This window comes from Cherax quadricarinatus, chromosome 15, assembly GCF_038502225.1.
Source record: "Cherax quadricarinatus isolate ZL_2023a chromosome 15, ASM3850222v1, whole genome shotgun sequence".
Taxonomy (NCBI): domain Eukaryota; kingdom Metazoa; phylum Arthropoda; class Malacostraca; order Decapoda; family Parastacidae; genus Cherax; species Cherax quadricarinatus.
This window is the reverse complement of record NC_091306.1, coordinates 4843295-4865412: the sequence shown is the minus strand read 5'-3', so window position 1 is coordinate 4865412 and position 22118 is coordinate 4843295. Positions and strand designations below refer to the sequence as shown.

Below are 22118 nucleotides of genomic sequence, written 5' to 3'. Positions count from 1 at the left end.
TTCCAACATCTAAATAAGGACTCATTTAGGACCCTGTACACTGTGTACGTTAGGCCCATATTGGAATATGCAGTACCAGTTTGGAACCCTCACCTAGCCAAGCATATAAGGAAACTAGAGAAAGTGCAAATGTTTGCAAAAAAGACTAGTCCCGAAGCTAAGAGGTATGTCCTATGAGGAGAGGTTAAGGGAAATCGACCTGACGACACCGGAAGACAGGAGAGATAGGGGGGATATGATAACGACGTATAAAATACTGAGAGGTATAGACAAAGTGGAGAGAGACAGGATGTTCTAGAGATGGGACACAGCAACAAGGGGTCACAGTTGGAAAGTTGAAGACTCAGATGAATCACAGGGAAGTTAGGAAGTATTTCTTTAGTCACAGAGTTGTTAGGAAGTGGAATAGCCTGGGTAGTGATGTAGTGGAGGCAGGATCCATACATAGCTTCAAGAAGAGGTATGATAAAGCTCACGGAGTGGAGTGACTGAGTAGCGGCCAGTTGAAGAGGCGGGGCCAGGAGCTGTGACTCGACCCCCTAAATCACAACTAGGTGAGTACGTACACACACACACACACACACACACACACACAGCATCACGGGGACACAGATGAATCAAAGGGATGTTAGGAAGTATTTCTTCAGCCACAGAGTAGTCAGGAAGTGGAATAGTTTGGGAAGCGATGTAGTGGAGGTAGGATCCATACATAGCTTTAAGCAGAGGTACGATAAAGCTCATGGTTCAGGGAGAGTGACCTAGTAGCGACCAGTGAAGAGGCGGGGCCAGGAGCTTGGACTCGACCCCTGCAACCTCAACTAGGTGAGTACAACTAGGTGAGTACATATATCACAACAGTGCCACTATCACAAGTGCAACGAAATGATAGGATGGATAATGAGAACGTTCGAAATAAATAGATGCCAAGCCAATGATGATCCTTTTCAAATCACTTATTCTCTCTAGGCTGGAATACTGCTGTACATTAACATCTCCATTCAAAGCAGGTGAAATTGCAGATCTAAAGAGTGTACAGAGAACCTTTACTGCACGTATAAGTTCTATCAAGCACCTCAACTACTGGGAACTCTTGGAAGCATTTGACCTGAACTCGCTGGAATGCAGGAGAGAGAGATATATCATAATCTACACTTGGAAAATCCGAGAAGGAATTGTCCCAAATCTGGACACAGAAATCACTCCCTACGAAAGTAAAAGACTGGGCAGGCGATGCAAAATACCTCCAATTAAAAGTAGGGGCGTCATTGGTACACTAAGAGAAAACACCATAAGTGTCCGGGCCCCAAGACTGTTCAACAGCCTCCCACCAAGCATAAGGGTAATTATCAAGAGGCCCTGGCTGCCTTCAAGAGAGAGCTGGACAGATACCTAAAGTCGGTGCCGGGTCAGCCGGGCTGTGGGTCGTACGTTGGACTACGTACGGCTAGCAGTAACAATGTGGTTGATCAGGCCCTGATCCACCAGGAGGCCTGGTCGTGGACCGGGCCGCGGGGGCGTTGATCCCCGGAATACCCTCCAGGTATATATATATATATATATATATATATATATATATATATATATATATATATATATATATATATATATATATATGTATGTATATAAACACTGATCTCTGGCTGAAGGCTGCTCTCCAAGGTATTGTCCAGTGTGGTGAGATTGATATAGAACTGCGTACCTTGTTCCAAGGTTCGAGTCTCCTTCAGCCAGAGATCAGTGTTTGTGTATATTTCGCCTGCTCTTGCAAATTTCTTGCATATATATATATATATATATATATATATATATATATATATATATATATATATATATATATATATATATATATATATCACACATATAATGATCTATGACAGTAGAACCAGCAATCTGAGAGGCACACCGATATTTTTCTTCGGGTTACAATTATTACATTCAAGGGGAAGCGCTAAACCTCTTGTGGTCGTACAGCGCCTGGGGAATGAGAGGTAATCAGAACTGATGCAAGGGAAGGGTAGACCCAATGACCCTATCCTTTGGATAAAGTGCCTTTCACCGGTTTCATGGCAACCCCATCCCCTCTTGAATGGTGTAGCTATCAATACGACCTCCACACAACAACACGAGTAGTGTAGTAATAGGAGGATAGCCTGGATCTCCATACGACATCAATACGACGATATGTAGTAAGAGAACACAGCTTGAACAGTTGGTCTACCTGAAGAGTACATGCCACGACTAGATCACTCACTGTCTACACTGGAGTGTCAATCTCATGGGTAGAGCCGTAAAACACGGCCGTGGAGCTGCACCATAACACACCACTTGCATTACCTGCTACAGTATTAAGCACGATCAAACTCAAGACATTAACATTCACTATTTTCTCATCAGATTTTGAACATCTCTCACCCACGACATCCATCTCATACAGGAATGTTAGGTACTAAATTTGGTTTAAGTTACAAAAAACAAAGATACACACACAATATAATAAAAAGAACAGTATTTGTCTCTCAAGAGTTTACACACTGAGCGTTTAATCAATATTTTCGGGATAAAAATATTTTTGACAGGTGGTGAACAGGCGACATACGACCTTAACGACTTCCGCGCAGTCGATACGCTTTACACCTCATTAACCAACCAACCGCAGCACCCATCCGGTGGTCAGTGCAACATATCTTCATTTATTATTACCAAAAATTCGAAATTGTTACTCATGAGGCTATCATACTGTATTATCTATGCAAACGTCGGAGTGACGTCCGAAAAACATAGCTACCAATTTTTAGCGTTTATTATCACGAACACCATTATTATGAGAAAACCAATACGTTGAGATATGAAATAGGGCGTGTACTATAGATAGTGGTAGGATATATTGAGGTTCAAATAGGCTTGACAGTCAACAGGTAGTGAGGGATGGCATAATATAGTGTCCCCTCCATTTGGATACAGTCTCTAAATAAATGTTTATGAGTTTATATATACACAAGTGTGTGGAGGTGATATCTAGCGACTCTTCCTCCAATATTCCAGCCTAGAGAGAACGAGTGATTTAAAAAGGATTATCACTGGCTTGGCATCTCTTGTCTTGAATGTTCCCATTATCCATCCTACCATTTTCCTCGCAGTTGTGATAGTGGCACTGCTGTGATCCTTAAATGTGAGATCCTCAGGCATTACCATTTCCAGGTACTTCGCATTACTTTTCCACTCAATTGTGGGATTGGAGTTTGTAATATAGTATAGTATATTTCCTCCAGTTTCCCATAACGGAGTAGATGGAATGGTACTTCCTGTATTGATACATTTTCACTGATTTTTAGATTTTAGTATTTTATTTTTGCTCAATAGCCTAAAGTTCTTGGCGAGTCACGAAAATTCACCTAAACTAACCTAAAATAACCTATAACTTAAATTAGCCTAACCGAACTCAACCTAACCTAAATAACGTTAGTATATCGAGAAGTTTGCTTAATTTTTTTTTTTTAAGTGAAAAGTTGACTGTCGCTTCAGAAGGACGTGTTGTAGATGTTTGATGTAGGAAGCTTCAGAAGGACGTGTTGTAGATGTTTGATGTAGTAAGCTTCAGAAGGACGTGTTGTAGATGTTTGATGTAGGAAGCTTCAGAAGGACGTGTTGTAGATGTTTGATGTAGGAAGCTTCAGAAGGACGTGTTGTAGATGTTTGATGTAGGAAGCTTCAGAAGGACGTGTTGTAGATATTTGATGTAGGAAGCTTCAGGAGTACGTGTAGATGTTTGATATAAGAAGCTTAAGGAGGACGTTATGTAGATGTTTGATGTAGGAAGCTTCAGAAGGACGTGTTGTAGATGTTTGATGTAGGAAGCTTCAGAAGGACGTGTTGCAATGTTTGATGTAGGAAGCTTCAGGAGGACGTGTTGCAGATGTTTGATGTAGGAAGCTTCAGAAGGACGTGTTGCAGATGTTTGATGTAGGAAGCTTCAGGAGGACGTGTTGCAGATGTTTGATGTAGGAAGCTTCAGAAGGACGTGTTGCAGATGTTTGATGTAGGAAGCTTCAGAAGGACGTGTTGCAGATGTTTGATGTAGGAAGCTTCAGAAGGACGTGTTGCAGATGTTTGATGTAGGAAGCTTCAGAAGGACATGTTGCAGATATTTGATGTAGGAAGCTTCAGAAGGACGTGTTGTAGATGTTTGATGCAGGAAGCTTCAGAAGGACATGTTGCAGATGTTTGATGCAGGAAGCTTCAGAAGGACGTGTTGCAGATGTTTGATGTAGGAAGCTTCAGAAGGACGTGTTGCAGATGTTTGATGTAGGAAGCTTCAGAAGGACGTGTTGCAGATGTTTGATATAGGAACTTCGGAAGGACGTTTTGCAGATGTTGGACACAGGAAGCATGAGGAGATCCTGCTACAGATGTTGGACACAGGAAGCATGAGAAGATCCTGCTACAGATGTTGGACACAGGAAGCATGAGGAGAGCCTGCTACAGATGTTGGACACAGGAAGCATGAGGAGATCCTGCTACAGATGTTGGACACAGGAAGCATGAGGAGAGCCTGCTACAGATGTTGGACACAGGAAGCATGAGGCGATCCTGCTACAGATGTTGGACACAGGAAGCATGAGAAGATCCTGCTACAGATGTTGGACACAGGAAGCACGAGAGCCTGCTACAGATGTTGGACACAGGAAGCATGAGGAGAGCCTGCTACAGATGTTGGATGCAAGTGTAATCTATAAACAGTCTGAGCTTTTACAATTAAATGCGCATTTTGGCCGATTTATGGCCAAATAACAAATAACTCGCAATTACTTCCTTTACGGTCTTCCTGTTGACTGTAGAGTTGAACACCCCTGAAGATTGTTAACTCGGGTTTCATCGAATGAGCGGCTGCCATATAATATTTACGGCGAAGCACTGAAGACTTAGGGGGTCACATATCGACTGGGAAATGAGAGGTAATAATGTTTGATCCGAAGGGAGGGGAAGGTAGCCAAGTAAACTGGAACGAGAGTATCAGGGTATATATCTCAAGATGTATATACATCGAGAGGTGTGTATCTCTCAAGTGTACATATGCTAGCAGGTGTGAAACAAACCATACCCCGGCCGGGATTGAACCCGCGGGCAGAGAGTCTCAAAACTCCAGCCCGTCGCGTTAGCTAACGCGACGGGCTGGAGTTTTGAGACTCTCTGACCGCGGGTTCAATCCCGGCCGGGGTATGGTTTGTTTGCAATCGTGTCATTACGATTTCGTGAGTCGAGTCTAGCAGGTGTGTATCTCTCAAGTGTACATATGCTAGCAGATGTGTATCTCTCAGTCCTCTGGAAACAGAGGTGACAGTATATGTTAGGTTACCATTCCAAGATCCCCCTTCGGGGATATGTAATTATTCAGAGCTACACATCCACTTCTCGAATTATAAACATATACACATCTCTCATTACGAGTATGTAGAAAGACATGCGGGTTTTAAGATATTTATTAAGGAGACATTTCTCCCACCATAGGCTTTTTAAATCCTGTACAGATAGACAAAGTTACGTGTTAGTGGTTCTGTCGGGAGAATCACACAGGAAAACAAAGATGAACGTCTACTGAATCATAACGGGGAATGACTGCTGTGAAGTTTCTGCATCATGCATATCAGTTTAGTGCGCAAATTCACGCACTGTTACGCATTTTAAAACTCGTTTAATATTTAACACATGGAATGTTTTCAGTGCTGCGCTTGGAAAAATGAACTCATCACAGTGTCGTAACACTGGTTGAGTTGCTTCAGTGTTTACCTGGAGAGAGTTCCGGGGGTCAACGCCCCCGCGGCCCGGTCTGTGACCAGGCCTCCTGGTGGATCAGAGCCTGATCAACCAGGCTGTTACTGCTGGCTGCACGCAAACCAACGTACGAGCCACAGCCCGGCTGGTCAGGAACCTTTTTTACGTGCTTGTCCAGTGCCTGCTTGAAGACTGCTGTTGGTAACACTGGATGAGTCACTTCAGTGTTGGTAACACTGGCTGAGTCACTTCAGTGTTGATAACACTGGTTGAGTCACTTCAGTGCTTGTAACACTGGTTGAGTCACTTCAATGTTGGTAACACTGGTTGAGTCACTTCAGTATTGGTAACACTGGTTGAGTCACTTCAGTATTGGTAACACTGGTTGAGTCACTTCAGTGTTTTTAACACTGGTTGAATCACTTCAGTTTTTTGTAACACTGGCGCAGTCACTTCAGTTTGTAACACTGGCGCAGTCACTTCAGTTTGTAACACTGGCGCAGTCACTTCAGTGTTTGTAACACTGGCGCAGTCATTACAGTGTTTGTAACACTGGCTGAGTTAATATAATGTTTGTAACACTGGCTAAGTTACTACAATGTAACACTGGCTAAGTTACTACAATGTAACACTGGCTAAGTTACTACAATATAACACTGGCTAAGTTACTACAATGTAACACTGGCTAAGTTACTACAATGTAACACTGGCTAAGTTACTACAATGTAACACTAGCTAAGTTACTACAATATAACACTGGCTAAGTTACTACAATATAACACTGGCTAAGTTACTACAATATAACACTGGCTAAGTTACTACAATGTAACACTGGCTAAGTTACTACAATGTAACACTGGCTAAGTTACTACAATGTAACACTAGCTAAGTTACTACAATGTAACACTGGCTAAGTTACTACAATGTAACACTGGCTAAGTTACTACAATGTAACACTGGCTAAGTTACTACAATATAACACTGGCTAAGTTACTACAATATAACACTGGCTAAGTTACTACAATGTAACACTGGCTAAGTTACTACAATGTAACACTGGCTAAGTTACTACAATGTAACACTGGCTAAATTACTACAATGTAACACTAGCTAAGTTACTACAATGTAACGCTGGCTAAATTACTACAATGTAACACTGGCTAAATTACTACAATGTAACACTGGCTAAGTTACTACAATGTAACACTGGCTAAATTACTACAATGTAACAGTAGCTAAATTACTACAATATAACACTGGCTAAGTTACTACAATATGACACTAAGTTGCACTGTAAAACTATCTAAGTTCAATTAACTTAAAAATAACTCTTGATGACAGGCGCCTGGATCCTGGTGAAGATATCTTGCAACAAGGAATTGGAATCTACCCTCCACTTCCTTAGACCAAACTTCATTACCTCCCATTCCCCAGACTTTTATGGCCCTTGTGGGTTTAGTTCTTCCCCACGGATATATTAACAAACTTAGTGTACTACTCTCTGTGTAGGAGAGCGAAGGCAGTGAGGAGGGAAGTGCTTGAGATACAAAGTGAGGGGCAGTGAGAAGTGTGCATTCTTCTTGAGAGAAGTGTTTGATATACACATTGAAGGAAGATGGAAGGAGAGAAGTGTTTGATATACACAGTGAAGGAAGATGGAAGGAGAGAAGTGTTTGATATACACATTGAAGGAAGATGGAAGTGCTTGATATACATATTGAAGGAAGAGAGAAGAAGTGTTTGATATACACAGTGAAGGAAGATGGAAGGAGAGAAGTGTTTGATATACACAGTGAAGGAAGATGGAAGGAGAGAAGTGTTTGATATACACAGTGAAGGAAGATGGAAGGAGAGAAGTGTTTGATATACACAGTGAAGGAAGATGGAAGGAGAGAAGTGTTTGATAAACACAGTGAAGACATAGGGAGCGCGGAACACCTGTTTCAGCTCAATTTAACCATGGTAGTGTAATGTTTGCTGGTGCAGCCACCGTCAAGAGTTGCACAACCATAACATTACGTGGCAACACACTGCTTGTTATTCAAGCTACCAGCAACACTAGTCTCAAATACTGCCACCCTCAATGTTTTAACAAAGCAACGGTCTTAATAACACTGCCACCTTCAGTGTTACAACGAGGCACTGGTCTTAATGCCACCGTCAGTGTTGTAACAGCACCGGTCATAATAACACTCACTTTCAGTGTTAACTTTTAATAACGCATTATTTCATCTATACACTAACATCAAGCACAAGTATGAAAGTCATCAAGAGAAAACTTGGTATCTCCCCCAAGTGCCAGCTCAACCAGGCTGTGATGGATACGTGGGCCAGCGGGCCACCAGCAGGAATATCCTGGACGACTACGTAAGCAATCGCCAGACTAATCTGGCCCAGGACCAGGTTGCGGGAAAGTTCTCGAAATCCATCATAAGTATATCAAAGTTTAACCATGCTTTAATCCCTAAATTGGGCAACACAGTAAAATCTCAATGTATATATAATATACCTATCATCATTGTTAAATTCATTCTAGTGCAGGATATCGGCTGTGACTCAGGAGAAATCACAGACACACAGAGACCTGAGAGCACTAGCATGTATGTATATTAACAGTATAAAATGTCTATTTTTAATAAACGACACGATGACTGCCAGAATCTGGATGTGATACCGTCACTTGTGGCAATGTTAAGCTGTGTAAGAAAGAGAAGAGGCACGACCTTCAACACTGCAGAACAGAATACCTGTTTGTCGCTGACTTCAGGCCAGGTGGAATGATGTACTTGTAGCCGCGTATACACTTAATCCGTTCTAGGGTGCTTAGTGTCCTTCGTAGGTTAATGACCTTTGTAGGTTTAGCGCTTCTTTTTGATAATAATAATAATAATAATAATAATAATAATAATAATAATAATAATCTAGCATGCTTAACAGCCTTATTGTTCACTCATAATTAATTTGCCAGCAATAACCAGCAACCCAACACGACCCAGTGGGAAGATGGACCGTGCTAAGTACAAAAGCAATTACAGGCAGACGATTTCATCGTTTTTACGTCTCTACTGTTTCTGCTGCCTCCTCTGTATTCGACAGAAGACGCCTACTGTGTGGGAGAAACATTTCGGAATAAAGATACCTAACTGTTGCACAAATCATACACAAATAACCCACACATATGATAAAGAAACTTAGGACGACCTTTCGGGTTGTTAGCTCTCAATATCATGTTACTACTTGCCAACCTAGGAGGACCTGGCCAGTGAGGGAGACCTGGACAAGATAATACATGTTAACCAATGGTTCAGAAAACCGACAAGCTGATACACGAGATACTTATGTAACACTTTGGTAGCTTTATTCTGGAAACGTTTCGCTACGCAGTGGCTTCTTTAGTACAAAGTAGAGAACGGTGGAAGATGAGGAGAGAGATGGACTGAACACATCGACTGAAGACTGAGGGGACTGATTACCTCAAACTTCTCATCTTCCACCTTTCTCTGCATGCACACACCCTGACTGTACGTAGTACGCTCGCCACCATTGACCCTCTTCATCTAGCAGCGCTGTAAAACATACGGCTTTAGCACTTAAGTCTTTTCAAAGCAGCAATAAAAATTGTTATGCTCCCCCAGCCCTCTCTCGCCACTTTTTTGTAGAATGTCAATATTAAGCTTACCAAGTAGGTAGGTAGGTAGGTAGGTAGGTAGGTAGGTAGGTAGGTAGGTAGGTAGGTAGGTAGGTAGGTAGGTAGGTAGGTAGGTAGGTAGGGTTTGTGTGGGTGAGGTGGTAGTAGTTGTTGTTATTAGTTGTCAAAGGGACTTGTCTATAGACATTTGGTGAAGTTGGCTTGGGGAAGGGGGTGCGCGAGTGACATTAGCAAATGATGTTAGTGTTGTCATAGTCAGATTGCAACTAGAAACTGCATTTACACAATTGTTTTAACGTGTGTGCGTTCATTCCCAGCAACAAACACTCCCATATATGTCCACGTGTATATGTACATGTATGTGTTGCTGGATCGACATGTATTAAGCACTTGTTCATGGGAGGACACAACCAATATGAAGACAAAAACAGATAAGTTTGCTTGTATATCTCGACTTCGAACCGAGGTCCTCTTCAGCAGATCTGTAAAAGATGACCTTTGTTGGAGATCGAAATATACACTTGAGAGTTATATCCTTGTATGTATATGCATATGTATACATATTACATACAGTATATATAATGATACACCAGGACTCACCTGTCAGTTTAGCTTAATTTAGGTGCTTATGGACATGTGTGTGCTACTGCATGCATGCTAATTAAATTCAAACACTTTCGTGATCTCTCAATCGTATTCTCACGGAAGAATAAACGAAAATAGGAAGTATGTGTTTTATATGTAAAAGATATACATCTCACACATAGACCTGACTTGTAAATTGAAGAGATACACCCTACACAAATTTAACGGTGTAAAGGTTCACAAACGTAAGCGTAAAGAATCTAAACAAACCACTGTACGGGTGGGGATCGAACTCACGACAAGTGAGTCGTAAAACTCCAGGCCAATGCGTAGCCACTGGGCCAGCTGGCTACAATAAGATTCATCCAACTAGGTATATTTATACACCATAGAGAGGTTTATTTGCAATTGTGTTATAAAAATTTCGTGAGTAAGGAATCTAGTAATAAACATCGTTCAACTGAACAACGAACACCCATGTACGAAATAAAACAGACGATAATATGAGTAAAGTGAACAAATGTGCAACACTGACAGGTGGTAAACAGACAGTTAATGTAGTGTAGTTTTCTTTGGTACCCACGAAATGTGGGCATAACGTTGTGTACAGAATTATCTACAGTACTTATCAGCAGATAGTAAGAATAATTAACCTCAGGGTGTGACACTGATTCACTACCACCAATTCACTAGTGGTTTGCTATGGTTAGGTTAAGTTACATAAATCAATAAAGACGTATACATATTTAACTACAAATAATCAAATTAAAAATGACGGCGGGCACCCAGCCGATCAGCAGCAACAAGTTTCAATTTTCGTTCATCACTCGTGGTACGAGATTGTGTTGATGTATATGTGGTGTGTATCCTTAATTCTATATCTCGGTCATGCATTAACATAGAAAAAAATATTACTAAGATTTCGCGAGTCATGATAGTGGCTTCAAGGGGACTCGAGTCGGAGTTTGCCACAACCATGTTGGTGTGAGATTCGTCTGTGGAAACCTTCACTGTGGTCAATGGGGGGCCATATCCTGGTTGAATTACTCTCATTAGACCGGCATGGTATCGTTATCTATAATCAATGGGGCCCATGTTAACCTTCCTAGTTGAATGACTCTCATTAGGTCGGCATGGTATCGTGGATAACATACTGCCTGCTAGTTTTAGGACTGACGTCCCATGAGTTCAAACCACACTCATTCTCTGATTTGTTTGCAAGGTGCTGAACACATTGAATTAGCCAAGATTTCTTACTTGTTAAAGGAAGCAGGTCTAGTCAGTATTTATTACGGTTCAAAGCTGTCACGTGCTGAATATTTCTATAATACAAATTGTAGGTAATAGAATGTAAAAGATTATTTTTAAATTTATACGAGGACGTTAGAAAGATTGGTTGGCCAGAAATGTACTGATGTTGCCCAGGCAGTGATGGGATATACGTATGCGTGTGTGTGAAGATCGTTGCCTCTTGATCTAAAACGACTTATAACCTACTGAGGTAACATTCGAGACTAGTGTTGCGTTGGTATGCGTCAGATACTCGACTCTTTATGAATGGACTGTGCTCACGTGTGTATATCTGAGAAACACAAATAAACCTACACATAGAAGAAAGGAGCTTAAGACGACGTCGCTATCCGACTTGGACCATTTACAAAGTCACACTAACGAAAAGGAGAGGAGGGAGTATATGTAGGCAGGAGGTAGTGGTAGTAGTGGAGGTAGAAGGTAGTGATAGTGGGGAAGGTAGTGTGGAGGTGGAGAAGCCAGTCAAATACTAAGAAAGAGGAGCACTGCAAGGGAGCTAGGTGCCCACAGAGGGGGGAAAATAAAATAAATAAATAAATAAAATAACTATAGAAGAAACAAAAACCCAAGGCAGAAGAAAGACAACCCAAAAGAGAAAAAGGAAAGAGGAAAGTGGAAGAGGGAGAAGAAGAAAAAGGAGGAATCAGGTTAAGTCACGAGTGTTCTGAAGTTTGGAGCATTTTACAATGTAGTGGGAAAGGAAGGCATCTACAGAGACGAAGCCAGGACTAAGATTCATACAAGGAAAGTTGTGTATTAGGGAGGATTCAACAAGACGGCGACTGTTGAGGTTGGAAATAGGGAAGACAGTTTTAGCAGAAGACCATTATTATTATTATAATCAAGGGGGAAGCGCTAAACCCAGAGGATTATACAGCACCTGGGGGGGGATGTGGAAGGCATTCAGGCTTAATTTGGGAAACTGGAGCACAGATCCAATTCCCTAAATCAAGAGCCCCTCACCAACATCAAGGAACCTTCCTTGAGGGGAGCAGAAGACCAGTCGATAGGATGACTGATCTCTGACGTGACAGAAAAGAGCATTGTTAATGTCGGCAAGCCTAACACTATTTTTGTGCTCCTTAAGTCTGTCAAAAAGAGATCGGCCAGTTTCTCCAAAGTACTGAAGAGGACAGGAGGAAAAAGAAATAGAGTAGACACCAGGAGCATCTGTAAAGGGAGGAGAGGTATGAACGAGATTAGTGCGAAGAGTGTTAGTCTGGCGGAAAGTTTGATGTCTAAGGAACGGAGAGAGCACAAAAGTAGTGTTAGGTTTGCCGACACTAACAATGCTCTTTTCTGTCACGTCAGAGATCACAGTCATCCTACTGACTGGTCTTCTGCTAAAACTGTCTTCCCTACCTCCAACTTTCACAGTCGCCGTCTGGTTGAATCCTCCCTAATACACAACTTTCTTTGTATGAATCTTAGTCATGGCTTCGTCTCTGTAGATGCCTTCCTCTCCCACTACACTGTAAAATGCACCTAACTTCAGAACACCCGTGACTTAACCTGATTCCTCCTTTTTCTTCTTCTCCCTCTTCCCCTTTCCTCTTTCCTTTTTCTCCTTTGGGTTGTCTTTCTTCTGCCTTGGTTTTTTGTTCCTTCTTTAGTTATTTATTTATTTTATTTTCTCCCCCTCTGTGTTCTTGCTCCTGCTCTCTGTGGGGGCCTAGCTCCCTTGCAGTGCTCCTCTTTCTTAGTATTTGACTGGCTCCTCCACCTCCACACTACCTTCCCCACTATCACTATCTCCTCCTGGAGGTTATTCCGGGGATCAACGCCCCCGCGGCCCGGTCCATGACCAGGCCTCCCGATGGATCAGGGCGTGATCAACTAGGCTGTTACTGCTGGCCGCACGCAGTCCAACGTACGAGCCACAGGCCGGCTGATCCGGCACTGACTTTAGGTATCTGTCCAGCTCTATCTATATATACTCCCTCCTCTCCTTTTCGTTAGTGTGACTTTGTAAATGGTCCAAGTCGGACTGAAACGTTGTCGTAAGCTCCTCTCTTCTTTGTGCTGGTTATTTGTGTATCGTTCCAGTTACAGTATTGTGCCTTTTTTTTTTTTGTTACCTCTGAGAACTAGGCAGCAGTGAAAATCTGATGGCTATATAATCTGCTTATAATCTGTGATACAGCCAGGTGTCCTTACACCTCTTGCCTTTCTTCACCAAGCAGTAAATGGGTACCTGAGTCTTAATATGGACTATAGCAGGTCACACCCTAAGATAAGATCAAGTTATAAAATGACTTAAAAAACTCTCGACCTGTAAATTAAATTGTAAAAAAAAAAATTATACTTGTTGTGCAACTGACACACTGCGTGAAAATGGCTTCCGACTCTTACTACTGATCCCAGTGTGTGGGAGGTACAATAGCGCAGGTTTACCACAGAGATAAGACCTCGATAAAGTCTACCTTACCTCGACACCTGAGCTTCGTTTATAGCTAATATAAAAGAGAAAACTGAAGAGCAAATCAGCCTTTAACCTCCTGATATAATTTATTTTGATTTAACTTTCAGGCATTATCACTGGCAACCTGTACTACAAGGTTAGATCTGAGAAGCAGCCTATACTCTACACGAGTAGAACTGAGAGGCAACCTGTATTACAAGAGTCGAGTTGAGAGGAGACCTGTTGAGCAGGACATCACCAGACAAGCCTGGACCATGGCCCGGCTGCGGGAGTAAGAAAACACTTGCAACACGTCAAAAGTATACCAAAGGTACCTGGGAAGGAGGGTAGAGTTGAGTGAATCTCCACGGCCATCAAGGGTAACGTAGCGGTGCAGGAGGCCGGTAAAAAAAATGTGAAATTAAAAATAAATGATCAATTTAAACCATACCCCCGGCCGGGATTGAACCCGCGGTCATAGAGTCTCAAAACTCCAGCCCGTCGCGCTAACCACTAGACCAGCTAGCCACAATAAGATTCATCCAACTAGGTATATTTCTACACCATAGGAAGGTTAGCACAGGCACCTCTGTGACCACAAATGCAAGTTTTTACAGACGAATCTCCAGCTAGCGTGGCCGTGACGAACTCTAGCTCAAGTCCCTTCACTGCCGTCAACATGACTTAAGAAATCGTAATGACACGATTGCAATAAACGATTTCTTAAGAAATGATCAATTTGTTACAGTTTAAGATCATGAGGAATACATACAGACATACACACACACACACAAATATATAAATCAATGCATCACGCAGAAACAAGCAGGTTTATACAGAGAAAGATCGTAGTCAGCAGGATTCGATCCTATTACTGGGAAACTGGCAAGGTTCCCAAAGTAACGCTCTACACCACTCGGCCACAAATGCCTCATAAGCTGGGAAGCCTGATTTACAAGCCATGTTTCTTTCTCAGGCCCGGGCACAAGCTTGAAACCATACTCGAGGCCCAATCATGTGCTTGGGCTGGGAAAGAAACATGGCTTATAAACCAGGCTGCCCAGCTTAGGAGGCCATAAGCTGTATCATCCATTAAATACTGAAGCTATTCAGAAGAGGTAGATTCGAATACATTTAATGTGATTTATTAGTTATAAAAATTCACACTATTTTATATATCAAATTGATATATATGCACCTACACATTTAAATTTCATCTCCGCTGTCATCAAATTTGGAAGCCCCTTCCTTTTATCGTTCGAAGCCAAGCAGCAGAGGGTTTTGGAAATTACTGGAGCTATTTCAAGAAGCTGGGATTTTTTTTTCTTGCTCTGGTCATATAGGTCACCTGTACATGCCACTGATCGAGACAATAGAATTTGGTGCTTCTCCAGGCTGAGGAAATGACTACTTTTAAACTTCTTTGAAGCTGATCCACTGATCACATCTTTACCTCTCCATGACTTCTGCTGTGGAAAGATTAAGATGATTTTAGTTACCCCCCGTGTTCGACTGAGGAAGCCTGTGTAGGCAAAACGTTTCAAAACTGGTACCAAGTGTTCCATCAATCTGTCGGTATTGTATACCATTGTAATGATGTTCCAACAGAGCCTATCAGACGAGTCCTCCTGGTGTTATGAGCGAAATAAACACTCAATGGTGGATGAAAAAAATCAGGGAACCACTTAAAAGTCCTCCTTCGGGGATACCTAATAAAGATGCCCAGGTATCTTTCATAAACTTGTCCTTATTGTATACCAATAATAAGTGCCCTAGTACCCAATACTAGAAACTTTTGTGTATTTGCTAAGGACAATCTGTGATTAATTTTTGTTTATACAAAACTGAACCGGATTTTCTTTTAGCTGCGGTCCACTCATTGTTTTTCGTCTTTTGTCAGGCTATCCTTTCAATAGCTAAAAACAGTCAAATGGGTGACCGATTAATTTGTCTTAAGATTTTTTCTCGTGGCACGATAGGTCCCCGTTTTCTGTTCGATTATTGACGATGGTGAGTTATAATTCATTAATATCTATTATTATTATTATAATAAAAAAGAAGCGCTAAGCCACAAGGGCTATACAGCATTAATATCTATTGATAGAGGACAATCTAACCTAGTTAATGATAACTAGCCTAAATTAACCTATATAACGTTAAGTCGAGAAATCTGCTGCAAACCAAATGTGAGAAATTCTCAGAAATTGCGAGGATAAGTTGCTTATGTTTACTTTTTGATAAGATACCGGGAAAAACTGATACCAACTCTGTCCTCATACGTCATTAAGTGCCAGTATATGCCTGGGGTGCACCACAGTGATAGTGAGCCTGTCATATGTAATATTCCATCAGTGTTATTGATGAAGTGTCACAGTGAGTGTTACTTGAGTATCACATACTGAGTGTCAGTGATGAAGTGTTAGTGTTATTTATGAAGTACCACACAATGACAGTGTTATCAACGTGTCAGCATAGTTGCTGATCCCCTGTATATGTATATGTTATCTAAGCATCATAGTACCATCCGTATGTTTTACATAGTTGACCCCTTGTTTAGCTCAGTGACTAGCATGTGTGATGTCATGTGTCTCGTTCTCAGTTCTCCACGTTAAGATAAGATAAGATTTCGTTCGGATTTTTAACCCCGGAGGGTTAGACAACCAGGATAACCCAAGAAAGTCAGTGCGTCATCGAGGACTAACTTATTTCCATTGGGGTCCTTAATCTTGTCCCCCAGGATGCGACCCACACAAGCAACACAGGCAGGTTGGGCCTCTCCCCTCTCACACTCTGCTAATATATGTGTTAGCATCCAACGACTGTGTTTATCTCCAACCATCACATCTCCACGAACCTTCTCGACAAACGGAGTGTCACAAGCTATTACGAGTGTTACACCGTGACAATATCACTGATGATCACGATGACAGTCTTAGTAATGGAGTATCGAACAGTGACAATTACACAGCTTGAACAATAACAGTGTCGTAACACACGCTTCACAGTAACAAAGCTGGTGCAGAATCACAGAGGGTCTAACACACTTGGCAGTAACACGGTGCAGTATTACACACACTGAGTGTCGTAACACATTGACAATAACACGGCTCGTGCAGTATCAATGGACAATAACAGCTGGTTCAGTATTGCACTGAGTGTCGTAACACTGACAGTAGCATAGCTGGTGCAGTATCACACTGACAATAACACAGCTGCTTCAGTATCACAGGACAATAACACAGTTGGTGCAGTATCACAGTGAGTGCCGTAACACTGACAATAACATAGCTGGTGCAATATCACGGACAGTAATACAGCTGGTGCAGTATCACTGACAGTAACACAGCTGGTGCAGTATCACACGGAAGTAACACAGCTGGTGCAGTATCACACGGACAGTAACACAGCTCAGGGGAATGTCCTAGGAAGAAAGGTTGAGGGAAATCGGACTGACGACACTGGAGGACAGAAGGGTCAGGGGAGACATGATAACAACATACGAAATAATGCGTGGAATAGGCAAGGTGGATAGAGACAGGCTGTTCCAGAGAGGGAACACAGAAACAAGGAGTCACAATTGGAAGCTGAAGACTCAGACGAGTCACAGGGATGTTAGGAAGTACGTCTTCAGTCACAGAGTCGTCAGGAAGTGGAATAGCCTAGCAAGTGATGTAGTGGAGGCAGGAACCATACATAGCTTTAAGACGAAGTGTGACAAAACTCAGGAAGCAGAGAGAGACCTAGTAGCGATCAGTGAAGAGGCGGGGCCAGGAGCATGAGTCTCGACCCCTGCAACTACAATTAGGCGAGTACAATTAGGTGAGTACAGGTGCAGTATCACACGGACAGTAACACAGCTGGTACAGTATCACGGACAGTAACACAGGTGGTGCAGTATTACACGGACAGTAACACAGGTGGTGCAGTATTACACGGACAGTATCACAGCTGGTGCCGTATCACACGGAGAGTAACACAGCTGGTGCAGTATCACACGCACAGTAACAGCTGGTGCAGTACCACACGGACAGTAACACAGCTGGTGCAGTATCACACAGTAACACAGCTGGTGCAGTACCACACGGAGTAACACGGCTGGTGCAGTACCACACGGACAGTAACACAGCTGGTGCAGTACCACACGGACAGTAACACAGCTGCTGCAGTATCACACGGACAGTAACACAGCTGGTGCAGTATCACACGGACAGTAACAGCTGCTGCAGTATCACACGGACAGTAACAGCTGGTGCAGTATCACACGGACAGTAACACAGCTGGTGCAGTATCACACGGACAGTGACAGCTGGTGCAGTACCACACGGACAGTAACACAGCTGGTGCAGTACCACAAGGACAGTAACACGGCTGGTGCAGTATCACACGGACAGTAATACAGCTGGTGCAGTATCACACGGACAGTAATACAGATGGTGCAATGTCACACGGACAGTAACACAGCTGGTGCAGTATCACACGGACAGTAACACAGCTGGTGCAGTATCACACGGACAGTAACACAGCTGGTGCAGTATCACACGGACAGTAACATAGCTGGTGCAGTATCACACGGACAGTAACACAGCTGGTGCAGTATCACACGGACAGTAACACAGCTAGTGCAGTATCACACGGACAGTAACGCAGCTGGTGCAGTATCACACGGACAGTAACACAGCTGGTGCAGTATCACACGGACAATAACACAGCTGGTGCAGTATCACACGGACAGTAACACAGTTGGTGCAGTAACACACGGACAGTAACACAGCTGGTGCAGTATCACACGGACAGTAACACAGCTGTACACCGTACACGTGCAGTATCACACGGACAGTAACGCAGCTGGTGCAGTATCACACGGACAGTAACACAGCTGGTGCAGTATCACACGGACAATAACACAGCTGGTGCAGTATCACACGGACAGTAACACAGTTGGTGCAGTAACACACGGACAGTAACACAGCTGGTGCAGTATCACACGGACAGTAACACAGCTGTACACCGTATACGTTAGGCCCATATTGGAGTATGCGGCACCAGTTTGGAACCCACACCTAGCCAAGCACGTAAAGAAACTAGAGAAAGTGCAAAGGTTTGCAACAAGACTAGTCCCAGAGCTAAGAGGTATGTCCTACGAGGAGAGGTTAAGGGAAATCAACCTGACGACACTGGAGGACAGGAGAGATAGGGGGGACATGATAACGACATACAAAATACTGAGAGGAATTGACAAGGTGGACAAAAACAGGATGTTCCAGAGATTGGACACAGTAACAAGGGGACACAGTTGGAAGCTAAAGACACAGATGAATCACAGGGATGTTAGGAAGTATTTCTTCAGCCACAGAGTAGTCAGTAAGTGGAATAGTTTGGGAAGCGATGTAGTGGAGGCAGGATCCATACATAGCTTTAAGCAGAGGTACGATAAAGCTCACGGCTCAGGGAGAGTGACCTAGTAGCGATCAGTGAAGAGGCGGGGCCAGGAGCTCGGACTCGACCCCCGCAACCTCAACTAGGTGAGTACAACTAGGTGAGTACAGCTGGTGCAGTATCACATGGACAGTAACAGCTGGTGCAGTATCACACGGACAGTAACACAGCTGGTCCAGTATCACACAGTAACACAGTTGGTGCAGTATCACACGGACAGTAACAGCTGGTGCAGTACCACACGGACAGTAACACAGCTGGTGCAGTATCACACAGTAACACAGCTGGTGCAGTACCACACGGACAGTAACACGGCTGGTGCAGTATCACACGGACAGTAATACAGCTGGTGCAGTATCACAAGGACAGTAATACAGATGGTGCAATGTCACACGGACAGTAACAGCTGGTGCAGTATCACACGGACAGTAACAGCTGATGCAGTATCACACGGACAGTAACAGCTGGTGCAGTATCACCCGAACAGTAACACAGCTGGTGCAGTATCACACGGACAGTAACACAGCTGGTGCAGTATCACACGGACAGTAACACAGCTGGTGCAGTATCACACGGACAGTAACACAGCTGGTGCAGTATCACACGGACAGTAACACAGCTGGTGCAGTATCACACGGACAGTAACACAGCTGGTGCAGTATCACACGGACAGCAACACAGTTGGTGCAGTATCACACGGACAGTAACACAGCTGGTGCAGTATCACACGGACAGTAACAGTTGGTGCAGTATCACACGGACAGTAACAGCTGGTGCAGTATCACACGGACAGTAACAGAGCTGGTGCAGTATCACACGGACAGTAACACAGCTGGTGCAGTATCACACGGACAGTAACACAGCTGGTGCAGTATCACACGGACAGTAACACAGCTGGTGCAGTATCACACGGACAGTAACACAGCTGGTGCAGTATCACACGGACAGTAACACAGCTGGTGCAGTATCACACGGACAGTAACAGCTGGTGCAGTATCACACGGACAGTAACACAGCTAGTGCAGTATCACACGGACAGTAACACAGCTGGTGCAGTATCACACGGACAGTAACACAGCTGGTGCAGTATCACACGGACAGTAACACAGCTGGTGCAGTATCACACGGACAGTAACAGAGCTGGTGTAGTATCACACGGATAGTAACACAGCTGGTGCAGTATCACACGGACAGTAACAGAGCTGGTGCAGTATCACACGGACAGTAACACAGCTGGTGCAGTATCACACGGACAGTAACAGAGCTGGTGCAGTATCACACGGACAGTAACAGAGCTGGTGCAGTATCACACGGACAGTAACAGAGCTGGTGTAGTATCACACGGATAGTAACACAGCTGGTGCAGTATCACACGGACAGTAACAGAGCTGGTGCAGTATCACACGGACAGTAACAGAGCTGGTGCAGTATCACACGGACAGTAACACAGCTGGTGCAGTATCACACGGACAGTAACAGAGCTGGTGTAGTATCACACGGATAGTAACACAGCTGGTGCAGTATCACACGGACAGTAACAGAGCTGGTGCAGTATCACACGGACAGTAACACAGCTGGTGCAGTATCACACGGACAGTAACAGAGCTGGTGCAGTATCACACGGACAGTAACAGAGCTGGTGCAGTATCACACGGACAGTAACAGAGCTGGTGTAGTATCACACGGATAGTAACACAGCTGGTGCAGTATCACACGGACAGTAACAGAGCTGGTGCAGTATCACACGGACAGTAACAGAGCTGGTGCAGTATCACACGGACAGTAACAGAGCTGGTGCAGTATCACACGGACAGTAACAGAGCTGGTGCAGTATCACACGGACAGTAACACAGCTGGTGCAGTATCACACGGACAGTAACAGAGCTGGTGCAGTATCACACGGACAGTAACAGAGCTGGTGCAGTATCACACGGACAGTAACAGAGCTGGTGTAGTATCACACGGATAGTAACACAGCTGGTGCAGTATCACACGGACAGTAACAGAGCTGGTGCAGTATCACACGGACAGTAACAGAGCTGGTGCAGTATCACACGGACAGTAACAGAGCTGGTGCAGTATCACACGGACAGTAACAGAGCTGGTGCAGTATCACACGGACAGTAACAGAGCTGGTGCAGTATCACACGGACAGTAACAGAGCTGGTGCAGTATCACACGGACAGTAACAGAGCTGGTGCAGTATCACACGGACAGTAACAGAGCTGGTGCAGTATCACACGGACAGTAACAGAGCTGGTGCAGTATCACACGGACAGTAACACAGCTGGTGCAGTATCACACGGACAGTAACAGAGCTGGTGCAGTATCACACGGACAGTAACAGAGCTGGTGCAGTATCACACGGACAGTAACACAGCTGGTGCAGTATCACACGGACAGTAACACAGCTGGTGCAGTATCACACGGACAGTAACACAGCTGGTGCAGTATCACACGGACAGTAACACAGCTGGTGCAGTATCACACGGACACATCCTCCGTTCTGAGGCAGCGACCAAATCTTTCACCTCCTACACTCATGTTTACAACCCAAATTCCTCCCCTTTCAACCCAACGCTGCTGCAAAAACAACGAATAAACGCACTCGCGCTCAGCACCACGCAGGATATAAAGCCAGCGCTCGAGAAAGGAAGTGCAGACAGAGATAAGGTGCATAGAAGTGATGAACTTACATCACACAACCCCCTTACGACGGCTGCCGGAGCAAGACTGACTGGCCGGCCCATGTTGGCGCCTCTATCCTGGAGCCCTTCTGTACACGGTTGCCAAGTCCTCTTCGCAGCTATTGTTACTTTTATTATTATTACTAATAGTATTATTATTATTATACATGGAGAGGGTTTCGGGGGTCAACGCCCACGTGGCCCTGTCTGTGACTAGGCCTCGCAGGGTTTGATCAACCAGGCTGTTACTGCTGGCCGCATGTAAACTGACGTACGAACC

The 22118-nt window shown here is 43.8% G+C and overlaps 1 protein-coding gene across 1 annotated transcript in view; it reads right to left on the bottom strand.

Moving 5' to 3' along the window:
• LOC128692136 (probable methyltransferase-like protein 24) overlaps positions 1–21899 on the bottom strand; it is a 93386-nt gene extending 71487 nt beyond the window's left edge. Inside the window, exon 1 of the mRNA XM_053781159.2 lies at positions 21848–21899. The gene's annotated coding sequence lies outside the window, so the exon portion shown is untranslated. The remainder of the gene's footprint in view (positions 1–21847) is intronic.
• Positions 21900–22118: the final 219 nt, after the last annotated feature.